This window comes from Palaemon carinicauda, chromosome 1 (genome assembly GCF_036898095.1).
Source record: "Palaemon carinicauda isolate YSFRI2023 chromosome 1, ASM3689809v2, whole genome shotgun sequence".
Classification (NCBI taxonomy): Eukaryota; Metazoa; Arthropoda; class Malacostraca; order Decapoda; family Palaemonidae; genus Palaemon; species Palaemon carinicauda.
Genome location: NC_090725.1, coordinates 166,836,119 through 166,849,321, shown reverse-complemented (window position 1 = coordinate 166,849,321; position 13,203 = coordinate 166,836,119). Strand labels below are relative to the sequence as shown.

The 13,203-nt window shown below is 38.4% G+C and overlaps 1 pseudogene; it reads left to right on the top strand.

The window, feature by feature from the left end:
• The first annotated feature begins 5,518 nt into the window (after positions 1–5,518).
• Positions 5,519–5,646, top strand: LOC137659114 (U4 spliceosomal RNA; annotated as a pseudogene).
• Positions 5,647–13,203: the final 7,557 nt, after the last annotated feature.

Here is a 13,203-nt window from a genome sequence, read left to right as displayed (position 1 = left end):
TCGTAGGTATTTGGTATGTTTGTACCTGGCATTCGATTAATGATAGATTTTGTCTATTTAGGAGTGTTTTTCATATTTAAATCAGCCATATATATATATATATATATATATATATATATATATATATATATATATATATATATATATATATATATATATATATATATATATATATATATATATATATAAATATATATATATATATATATTTTTGTACATGAATTTCTTGATTCTCATACCAACCTTGGGATCAGAGCCCCAGGCAAAACCACTAAAAGGCAATAAATAGCTGCTGACCGGCTAGGAATCGAATCCTAGTCCAGGAATCTTGTAAGAACAGTGACAATACCACTTAGCCACAAAGAAAGATAAAAGTCAATGACAATTCTCCTGTGCTTATACCTGTTGAATTCAGATTTTTGTACTTAGAATTAAAATCAGCTTATCTTCTCCATCATAGCTTATTAGTATGTTCGTACTTGGCATTCGATTAATGATAAATTTTGCACATTTAAATGTTTTTTTCATGTTCAAATATGTCATATATTTTTATACATTAATGAGTGTATTTTTTTTTACTTAAGGGCCTATGGAAATTGTGGTCAATTTTCGCCCCACAATCAAAAGGAATACACTAAATACATCTAGATATCAGAGTTAATGAAGGACCAATCTCAGTCAACACGGCATGGAGGTTGGTTAGATAGTCGAGAGTGGGTCAGTGGCCGAGGTATCATGACTGTTGGCTTGTTAGTGCTGTAAGCTCACTGATCTAAATTCAGAGGACTGAATGGCCACTCAGACAGAATGGCCGTCAAACAGTCAATGTAGAGTGGTGGCTGGTTAGAAAATAGTGACCTAATAGTGCCTAAGGCAACACGACTGTTGTCGTTTCAGTGCTGTGAGCAGACTGAATAGTTTTCAGATGACTGGGTGGCCGTTAGCACCCAACGCTGCATGGAAATTTGTTAGATAGTAGAAAGCTGGAGTTGCATGGCTATTGGCGGGTCAGTTCTGTATACTGACTGGGCAGGGTTCAGAGGACTGGGTGGCGACTCAGGGGACATGACAGCTATTAAGAGAATAAAGAGCTGGCCAGTTCCTTGGGAAGGACGACTGTTGCTGGGTTAATGCTGTGAGCTGACTGAGCAAAGTTATTAGGATTTGGTGGCCGCTGGAGTTGCATGGCCATTGTGCAGTCAACGAGGCTTGGCTATTGGTTAGAGGATAGAGAGCTGGATCCAACACTGGCGGAATGAGGGCTCAACTCTTAATACCAGTGGGTATTAACAACTTCTTATTTCCTGAGGGTAGGGTATTTGGTTCATAAACAAAAACATGTGTTTAAGTGAATGCAGTGGGTGAGCATGTACTACTATATTGTGCCACCAGAGGGGTGAGCCATAAGTAACTCTACCAGGTCGATTTGTATAATTCAGGGATGTTTTGCTGCAGAGGTCTGGGTAGCCTTCAGAGATGAGGAGGTTAATTTTTTCCCCGTAGAGCAGGTATTCCATCTCCATAATCAAACTTGGGCTAATGGTCGTTTGTGACGGTGGTGGGGTCCGTGAAGGGCATGTTGGAGTGGATCTGTTCATTTTCCGTTGTTACGGGTTTGTGCAGTTATAGATCCTAGTTTGAACTGCAAATCACGGAATATGTGACTGAGAGCTGCGAGATTACTAATGTGATTTTTAGGGTTTATCAGTTAGAACAGCAAATCATGGAATGTGTGACTGGGGCAGCAAGAATCACTACGGTGCTTAAACTTTGGTTGAGTTTTAAGGGTTGAGCAGCAAATCACTGAATACTTGATTGGAACTACAAGAATCACCAATGCGATTATAGTGTTAATTGGTTAGCACAGCAAATCACAGAATACGCGATTTGAGGCTATGAGAATCACAAATGGGGTTTTAGGATTATTTTATTAGAACAGCAAATCACGTAATGCGCAATTGGGCGTGTGAGAATTACTAGAGTGAGTAAACTTAGATTGAGTTTTAAAGGTTGAACAGCAAGTCCTGGAAGAAATGATGGAAGGTTACAAAGAACTCATATGTAATTAGATTTAAGGTTTGTGTTAGGTTATAGCATGTAGTACGTGCGGTAGGGCACTTTCGTCATCAGCAAGGCAAGTTTGGCTGTGAGTGCTTACAATCATAGAGGAGAAACGCTTATATACGAGAAAGTCCCGAATATGAGCAAATGACTGAGAGGGAGGTTGGTTCACATTTTTAAAAAAGGGATGGCACTTTTCAAACACACTTAACTTATTAAACTTTCTTTGGAGCATGTTGACTATGTTAAGAATTATGTTATACTCACTCGTAGGCGGGAAAACAGTCTTTATCACTTTGGCTGTAAATTCGACGAACAATGTCATAAAAAATTAAAATCCTAATATTATTCTTAACGCACAATGTAAGTGAGATTGAGACGTAGAGTAGAACAGAGATTCGGAGGTTAATTCTATTTCCTATCCTGCCGATTAAGGATTTTTGTGACACTGGGACGTTATAAAGTAATGGAAGGTGGGACAATAGAGTTTATTTCATTACATTTAGCAGAGAAAATGTTTTAGAGATTATATATTTCTTATATAAATGTTACTGAGATATTGTAAGTAAGAGACTGTAAAACAAAAATAGTTAGATACATTAAAGTGAATACAGCCAAAAGGCTGGGCATTTATTTTTCTGTCTTAAATATCAATGCTACTAAGACGTTGTGAGTAACAGAGCGTATGACAAAAATATTTTGATTTATTTGAGTAGAGCAAAAGTTGGGTTTTCATTTTTATTTCTTATATAAATGTTAATGGTACATCGGAAATAACGAAGCCTAAGACAAAAATTGGTTGATTTATTGAAGAGTAGAACAAAAGCTGGGTTTTTTATGCCTTATAATAAATGTTGCAGAGACATTACAAGTAAAGGAACACAGGACATAAATTGGTTAATTTATTTAAATGTATACAGCTGAGGTTTGGATTTTCTATATCTTACATAAATGTTACTGGGACAATGCAAGTAAGGAAGCAAAAGACAAAAAAAATATTTGATTTATTTAAGTGAGTAGAGCAGAAGTTGGGTTTTTTTTGTGTGTTATATAAATGTTACAGGGACATTGCAAGTAACGGAGCATATATATATATATATATATATATATATATATATATATATATATATATATATATATATATATATATATATATATATATATATATATATATATATATATATATATATATATATATATATATATATATATATATAAGAAAATAGAGCAAGCGAAGCTTCGGGTTTTTTCTTCTATAAATGTTACAGGGACATCGAAAGTAACAGACCGTGAAATAATAAAGTTGGATTTATTTAAATAAGTGGAGCAAAAGTTGTGATTTTATTTTGCCATATGTGAATGTTACTGGTACAATGCAAGTAATAGTGATAAACAGAAATTGTGTAATTTATTCAAGTGCATAGAGCATAAGTTATGGCTGTGTATGTCTTATATAAATATTACAGGGACATTGCAAGCAATGGAGTGTAAGGCAAAAATGGTTTAATTTTCAAATTAATAGCAGGGTGTAAGGTTAAAAGGTAGAAAGGTCGAGCGACAGAGAAAGGTGAAATAAAGAATTTATAGTAAAGAAAAGGATTCGGATTTTTCAAACTTTATTATGTTCCACTCACCAAGCTTATTTTCCCTGTGGCAATGCGGGCAGCAGCTTCGGGGCTCCTTTTGGGGGGCAAGGTAGGTGTTTTCCTAGTTCAGGAACTTTTGGGCATTGAGTTACATGTCTTTTTAGATCAGGAACTACTTGAGCGGTGAGTTTGTTGCTGTGTGTTTTTTGTTTTTTGTTTTATTTTTGGCAGTGATTGTTCATTTTATTTTTTAGTTTGTTTCTGTTGTAATTTTTTAAGGCACTGGGTATTTTTCTTGCAGCTATAGCTTAATCCGGTTCCACCACGATGGATATTATTCAGGGAATCCACTTCTCTGTAGGAATGGCACTAGGGCCTGTGGAAAGAAGGGGAGGTCAATTTTTACCAGCAGATCAAATGGGATACACTATATACATCAGCCTATGAATTACCGTGTACATTCTAACGTGTAAGCTACACCCTTGGTTTCCTAGCTTTGATAGGTGTGTTAATGAAGGACTAATCTGTAATTAGATGTAGAAATGCAGGAATCAGAGGGATATTTTCCTTTGGAGAGTTTTCAAATTGGAGTGTTACTCTTCTTTTGTGGTAGAAACACTCAGTGAATGTTATATTGAATAGTTCTTATTTGTCAAAGTTTAAGATACATAATGACGGTGAAATAGTGTTGTACACAAGTTAACTAAATGTTTATAGCAGAACAAAATTTGGAGTCACTGTTGCCCGCCTCCACACACACACCGTTGATTTACTGGTCCTCTTTTACGGTTGAAGCGTTTAGGTCTTGGTAGCAGTAGTTTAGGTCTGTCTATGGCTTGGATGGCCAGATATTCTCGAGAGCAGTATCTTTTATCTGGATTATGGAGGAGTGAGACTGCAAGGTCTGCCCTTGGATGTTTCTTTTGGCCACAGTAAACAAAATGGCGTCCTGTTTAGAATGAGCGAACACATTTGGGTAGGAATGCCAAGAAAGGACAGTTTTAAGATTACAACTACAGGATGAGAAAAAAATAGGGTACGGAAATGCCGGTGTTTTTGAAATGTTAGCACGTTTACAAATTAAGAAAGAGTTAGAAAAGAGGTGTCTAATCTTCTACTCGAGGACAGGTTATAGGCGTCTTCTAATATTGGATTGGCAGAGGTCAGAAAAAGGAAATTATAAAGGATAATCTTTGTCAGTGAGTTTGGCGTTCGGAGAAGGTACGAATTCCATTTAGATGTCGGTGGGAGGTTCGTGTATACGAACGATTAACAATGTAGTAGGGTAATAGCTGAACGAGAGTCTCAAGGGCTGTCAGATGAAATATACCAGGAGCAAAACCCCCTGGCATGTTAAGGGAAAAGTTTAAGTCAGAGAGGTTGTTTCATGAGACAATAGGCCAGGATCTGAGGCGCATTAAATTCACTAGGGAGTCAAACAGGAAAGCAATCTATATGAGCGTGAGGGGTGGATTAATCTGACAATTAGCAATATATGCATTGTTATCAAAGTGCAACATGACTAAAGAAAGAGGGACAGGAAAATTTTTCATTTTGATACTAATGACGGGTATGTATGACTGAATATTATTAGCATGCATTAGGCCTAAACCGAATAATTTAATACGGGTAATATTTATTATGAGTAACAATATAATTTAGTTAGTAGCACACTTATTGTAAGGCTGATAAGTAAACATATGTAATAACAGGCTTTAGCATTCTAGGCTAGTAAATTCGATACTTATCATATGAAAATGCATATTTTCATACTATTTCTAGATTTGTTCGGAATCTCAGTAGGATTTCGACTATTCATATATATATATATATATATATATATATATATATATATATATATATATATATATATATATGCACAGTGGCTGTATCGTAACCAATGAGGGCTAACCGAGTTGCGATTATTGCTAGTTGAAACTATATATATATATATATATATATATATATATATATATATATATATATATATATATATATATATATATATATATATATATATATATATATATATATATATATATATATATATATATATATATATATATATAATCATTTGTCATCAATGAGCTATCATAGTGGAAATTTGTTGATTTAGAGTCCCAGTATAGATTCCTGAATTCAGCAGGAATATTTACAATGGATTTTGATTGAACTTATATCTCTACTGATGGCTCATTGGTAGAGAATTGTGCAAGGTAAATACTAGTAAAGTTTATTAAACAAGATAACGAGCTTATATACAAACAGTTGAGGGCAATAGTGTCATAAAAAATCAAACAATTTGAAACATGCTATGGCAAGCTTGAACAGGTTTTTCTATTATCAGTGCGGGAGGAAGCAAAATATTAAAAAAGCAATAGCATTATAGTGTTTGAGCATGTATAGAATAAGTCGTCTTTGCCACGAATTCTAATTATGAAAGCTTCGTTGTGGAATGCATCATAAGGAAAGGGAAAATTTGAGAGGGTGACAGTGGTGGCTTACTAATGTCGGTGCACAGGAAGACATCCCTTAAGGTGTGTAAGTATTTTGATATGTGTTACTTCCCCGGGTCCTGGAAGTCTGGACGGAAGTGAGTTAATTTTCCCACAACGTCACATTACATAGAAGATGAAGATTGTTGGAGGAAGTGGTGATGATAGTCTTGTGGATGTCTTCTGGGTTCGTAGGCACCTATAAATATAACTTTAAGAGGTCGAGAGTGGCGAACACATTCACTTTGTGCAAATAGGAGGTAATGTCAGTGATGTCGGGGAGAGGGTAGGGATCCAGTTCTGCCTACATGTTCAGACACCTATTATCCCCACATGGATGCAGGGAGCCATCCTCCTTTAGGACGATGTATAAGGGGAACAACTATCGACTTGAGGCCTTTTAGCAAAGGTTCATTTCTTCCATTAGCAACTGACAAATAATCTGGGACGAGATTCCTGAATCTAGCAAATTGTTATCTTGATATGGTGATAGATACTGTGCTTGTTTGGAACGCGGGCATTTGGAAAAGTTCTGGAGGGAAGTCATCTGGGTACGACAGGAGGAGGTGGGTCTAAGCGGGAGTGGGTGCATTGATGAGGAGTGTGAGGACGGAGGGGGCGTGATGAAAAGGTGTATGAGTCTCCGTTGACTAAACGTTAATGCGACACATCAACCAGGCAGAGGGATGGGGCGAAGAAATACTCACCAAGTAGTGGCAATGAGTAGGTCCCAATGGTATTTGGCACTCCCAATCAATAGTATGAGTGTCTCATACCAGTAGGTGGGGATTTCAGATTCGTCGTCAGCTACCAGGTAGACGTCAGAAGGCTTAGATTGACAACGTCGTGTCCAGGCGAGTGACTATGGTAGAAGGGAATGGCAAGCACCAATGTCTTCTAAAAACTCTACACCCATAACTGCATCATGTAAATAGAAAAGCTTAGTGGCAGAAAAGGCCCTCACTACAAGCGATGACCTACTTAAAAGTTTTTTGGCCACTGGCAACCGTCCGTACATTTCTTCGCAGCAGCCTCGAATCTGGAGTGGTAGTAGCAGAACTGCAACTGATGGGTGGCAGTTGATGGCTGCAGAGGTCGTTGGATTTGGCAGGAGCGAGGGGCGTCATATGTGAGGGGTGAGTGGCTTTGTATCTGCTCCGGCACATATTGGACCAGGCTTCTGTGTCTTGCCAAATTCACGCCAGCTTCAGTCAGTGCTGAATATATGTCCTCTACGTCAAGAGTGGAGAGGTTGACAGAAGTTTTGAAGGTGGTGAAGTGGCTATTTATAAGGGTGTTGGCTTCAGTTATCAGGTCCTTCATGGGCAAGGTCTTGATATTGGGGAGCTTTTTGGTCTCCTAACAGCTGTTGAGAGAGCTGAGAAAGTGTTGCTATTCGGACGGCTGGCAATGGTGAGTACAGCTCCAGGAGGAATGCTTTGAGGGTGTCGAATGCTATTTGGGCATCCTTTTGGCCGCAAAGGCAATCGGAGATTTCTGGGAAAGTGACCCCAGGGATGGCCGTGAGGACATATTCTGCTTTGGTGCTTCCGCGATTCATGCTCTAGATGCTTCGCGAATTAGCAGTTATGTTATAACTGAGAGGCGAGGTGAATGCAATTAAACTTTATTAAACAATTAGTTAGTTTTTATACAGCGACTTGCTAGCAAGAATGTCACAAAAATTCAAACAATAAAAAGCTTGTACTAGCATGAAAACAAAGGATATTTTATTACCAGTGCAATAGGTGAAAAATCGAAACCGTTACAGTGTATGAGTATATGTAAGACGTGTGGTAAAATGCAAAACTGATAGTCCGTGGGCTGAGGGGGGTCACCTTGCACCCCCCCTTAAAATTGACAAAAGTGCATTTAGGTTGTAGCATTTGATCCATATTCTCATTTTTTTAATGTTCCCATTGAAAAAATAGGGACTCACTACCACTCCTCGGCCACTTTATTTGATGACATCATCGAATTTTGCAGCTGCCAATTTTGGGGTAGGGGAAACCTAATTAGACATAACTCCGGACTAAATGGTCAGAGAAAGATAAATGACATATCAAATTGTTTGCGTTGGGCCTCTCTAACAGATAAAATAGACAATTTGCAATTATGTTTAATAATTAGGTCACCGGAGGTCAAATGGTCACCAAATTTGGGGTCAATTGAAAATTTTAGGCACCTCCATAAATGTAAACCCAGTACCAGCCAGACCAATATCTGATGACTTTTTCTTCCTTATTTCATCTCTAGAGACCTCAAGAAATAGAATGATACCCATTAAGTGTACTTATTGGCCAAATCATGGAAATGAGATATGTAAAAAGGTCAATTTTCAAATTTGTCGTATTTTTGCCTCGAAGTCGTAAATACTGATAAAGCTCATAACTCTTCTTATAGAGGAGCTACGGAAATTAATTTGTTGTGTTTTCCCATGTTGGGGGTTCAGAGAAATAAAAAAAAATCATTCTCAATAATGTCAACTAATTACATCATGCTGAAATTCAAGATGGCCGCCCCTCTGGACGTTGTAATTTTGACTTGGCTATAACTCCTTCATGAATGCAATAAGAGAGATAATATTTGTGTCCTCACCCAAGTTCTTGAGATCAACGCATCCAATAAAGGCAGTCTCAACAAGTCTGTCAGTAAATTTGGGGAAAGTCACATAAATCAACAACAGAAATGCTTTATTTGAAGGTTATGACAATCATGAATGAAATACAATAAAACTGTACATGAATATACAATTTACTCATATGATGCAAGACCTCATTGGGAAAATTCACACTGTGTTGCTTTGGACTACAGAAAAAAAATTCAACCTATGCAAGGTATAAAGTTTGATAGCCTACTTGGGTACCTTTGGGTCCACTTTTAATTAATAGAAAGGCAATTATTGGAAATATCTTGTGATACAAGGGAGGTCCTTAGTCTTTCGACCCTGAAATCTACCATCTTGTTACTTGAATCTTTCTTAGTCCAAGTCGGACCCACTATCATCACTTTCATAGTCATCATCAAAATTTCCATTAGTTTCATTGTTTTCATCAAGGGTTTCATCATCAGAAGTCTCATCATTGTCCATCGTCTCAAGTATATCAGCCATACTTGTAGGAAGTGCAGTTCCCTTGAACCAACAGGGTTCTAGATTTCCATCCTTCATTATCCAACTATGACCCACAGCTGGATGAGGGACCTCAGGTTTGGGATAATGGGCACGTTTCCATGTCGCAACCTGATAGTTCACCTCCTGATATGCTCATTTAGACACTCCTGTTTCCTGAAGAGATGAAAGATCAACATTCTTCTTTGAATCCAGCGACTGCCCTCTGCACTTTAACTCGAACATTTGGTATGGAAGCTGGTCAACCTCCTTTGTCTTAGTTTTGGCAGAATACATGGTGCAGGTGAAATCCTCAAGAGCAAGGAATATTTCATCAGTTACCTCCCATGACTTCCCAAGGCAACTGAAGACTTCTTGGTACTTTGGGCATTTCTGTAGAATTCGCAGCGGTTTTAACTTGGCAATTCCATTAAAAGCACTGGTCGTATCACATCTACTGAATGCATGCAGACCAAGGAAAGCAGACCAAGGAGAGCGCCACAGCAAGTTGGTGTGAACCCTTTCGATAGTTCTGAGACATCTATGAATCGCCTTCTATTCCCAGTGCCAGTATCAAAAAGGAGTTGCACACCTAAGTTTGGAGCATAATACAGAAGTATGAAGAATATGTCACTGTCTGGACTTCGAACCCGAACAAATTTATATCCTTCATCCTTGGCATGGGTTGAATAGAGAATGACACGTGAATCAGTCTCTTCCTGGGTCGAGTCAAGAGATTCAATTTGAAATGCAGTGATCTTCTCATTGTCTGCCTGGAGTTCGTACGCCTTGCCCTTACAAACTAAGATAAGCTTCTTCTTCTCTACCTTCGGTATATTCTCCTTCGTGCACCAAACCCTCAGGAATAATTCAATGAGCTGAGTTTTATTGTTGTCATTACTCAAGAACTCTTTCCAGTTATCTGGTCGCCTTGTGTTTTCTCCACTAACCAAACGTTTTTCTCCTGAGCCAAGATTTGATCTCTCCAGGGATTTTATTGAATTGGGCATGTAAACCGAAAGTGTTTAAATGAGCATATCAGGAGGTGAACTATCAGGAGGTGAACTATCAGGTTGCGATATGGAAACGTGCCTATTATCTCAAACCTGAGGTCCCTCATCCAGCTGTGGATCATAGTTGGATAATGAAGGATGGAAATCTAGAACCCTGTAGGTTCAAGGGAACTGCACTCCCTACAAGTATACAAGGTACCTAGAGGTGATGCTACAGATGGTGAATATAGGGGGCAAAAGCAAGAGAGACAGCAAGCATCGTGATACCCATTCATAACAGAGAGACTGAAGAAGAATGATGACTTCTATGCTCCATTGCCCAAACAGAGGCTGAAGACTTTCGCTGACATTGGCAAGACACCACTTGTGAAAACATCAAGTAACAAAACAGTGGAGTACAAACGGCATGGGAATATCGCATTTAAGTTGTTGGTCAAGTCTCAAAACGCCCACATTGGATGTCCAAGAACTTCTACGATACTCACTCATGCCTGTGCCATCATCACTAGAGACATCATATGGGTATCTTCTGAAGACAGACAAAAGCAAGGCATTCCGCTATTCCTCCTGACAAAGATACCATAAATGTAGAAGATGGAAATGCCCTGTTTCGCTCAATGAAGGAAATGCCAAAAACATTCAAACAGATATGTCAAAACATCTTGTCTGTCTCTACATCTGGGAAATCCAGCGTGATTTTCAGCACTGACACTTACATGCCCAATTCAATAAAATCCCCGGAGAGATCAAATCTTGGCTCAGGAGAAAACCATTTGGTTAGTGGAGAAAACACAAGGCGACCAGATAACCGGAAAGAGTTCTTGAGTAATGACGACAATAAAACTCAGCTCATTGAATTACTCTTGAGGGTTTGGTGCACGGAGGAGAATATACCGAAGGTAGAGAAGAAGAAGAAGCTTATCTTACTTTGTAAGGGCAAGGCATAAAAACTCAAGGCAGACAATGAGAAGATCACTGCATTTCAAATTGAATCTCTTGACTCGACCCAGGAAGAGACTAATTCACGTGTCATTCTCTATTCAACCCATGCCAAGGATGAAGGATATAAATTTGTTCGGGTTCGAAGTCCAGACAGTGACATATTCTTCATACTTCTGTATTATGCTCCAAACTTAGGTGTGCAACTCCTTTTTGATACTGGCACTGGGAATAGAAGGCGATTCATAGATGTCACAGAACTATTGAAAGGGTTCACACCAACTTGCTGTGGCGCTCTCCTTGGTCTGCTTTCCTTGGTCTGCATGCATTCAATAGATGCGATATGACCAGTGCTTTTAATGGAATTGTCAAGTTAAAACCGATGTGAATTCTACACAAATGCCCAAAGTACCAAGAAGTCTTCAGTTGCCTCGTGGAGTCATGGGAGGTAACCGATGAAATAGTCCTTGCTCTTGAGGATTTCACCTGCACCATGTATTCTGCCAACATTAAGACAAAGGAGGTAGACCAGCTTCCATACCAAATGCTCGAGTTAAAGTGCAGAGGGCAGTCGCTGGATTCAAAGAAGAATGTTGATCTTTCATCTCTTCAGGAAACAGGAGTGTCTAAATGAGCATATCAGGAGGTGAACTATCAGGTTGCGATATGGAAACGTGCCCATTATCCCAAACCTGAGGTCCCTCATCCAGCTGTGGATCATAGTTGGATAATGAAGGATGGAAATCTAGAACCCTGTTGGTTCAAGGGAACTGCACTTCCTACAAGTATGGCTGATATACTTGAGACGATGGACAATGATGAGACTTCTGATGATGAAACCCTTGATGAAAACAATGAAACTAATGGAAATTTTGATGATGACTAAGAAAGTGATGATAGTGGGTCCGACTTGGACTAAGAAAGATTCAAGTAACAGGATGGTAGATTTCAGGGTCGAAAGACTAAGGACCTCCCTTGTATCACAAGATATTTCCAATAATTGCCTTTCCATTAATTAAAAGTGGACCCAAAGGTACCCAAGTAGGCTATCAAACTTTATACCTTGCATAGGTTGACTTTTTTTCTGTAGTCCAAAGCAACACAGTGTGAATTTTCCCAATGAGGTCTTGCATCATATGAGTAAATTGTACATTCATGTACAGTTTTATTGTATTTCATTCATGATTGTCATAACCTTCAAATAAAGCATTTCTGTTGTTGATTTATGCGACATTCCCCAAATTTACTGACAGACTTGTTGAGACTGCCTTTATTGGATGCGTTGATCTCAAGAACTTGGGTGAGGACACGAATACTATCTCTCTTGCTGGATTCATGAAGGAGTTATAGCCAAGTCAAAATTACGGTCCAGAGGGGCGGCCATCTTGAATTTCAGCATGATGTAATTAGTAGACATTGTTGAGAATGCTTATTTTGGATTCTCTGACCCCCGAAACCTGGGAAAACACAACAAAATAATTTCCGTAGCTCCTCTATAAGAAGAGTTATGAGCTTTATCAGTTTTTACGATTTTGAGGCAAAAAAACGACAAATTTGAAAATTGACCTTTTACATAACATCTCATTTCCATGATTTGGCCCATAAGTACACTTAATGGGTATCATTCTATTTCTTGAGGTCTCTAGAGATGAAATAAGGCAGAAAAAGTCATCAGATACTGATCTGGCTGGTACTGGGGTTATATTTATGGAGGTGCCTAAAATTTTCACTTGACCCCAAATTTGGTGACCTTTTGACCTCTGGTGACCTAATTATTGAACATAATTGCAAATTGTCTATTTTATCTGTTAGAGAGGCCCAACGCAAACATTTTGATATGTCATTTATCTTTCTCTGACCATTCAGTCCATAGTTATGTCTAATTAGGTTTCCCCTACCCCAAAATTGGCAGCTGCAAAATTCGATGATGTCATCAAATAAAGTGGCCGAGGAGTGGTAATGAGTCCCTATTTTTTTTAATGGGAACATTAGAAAAATTA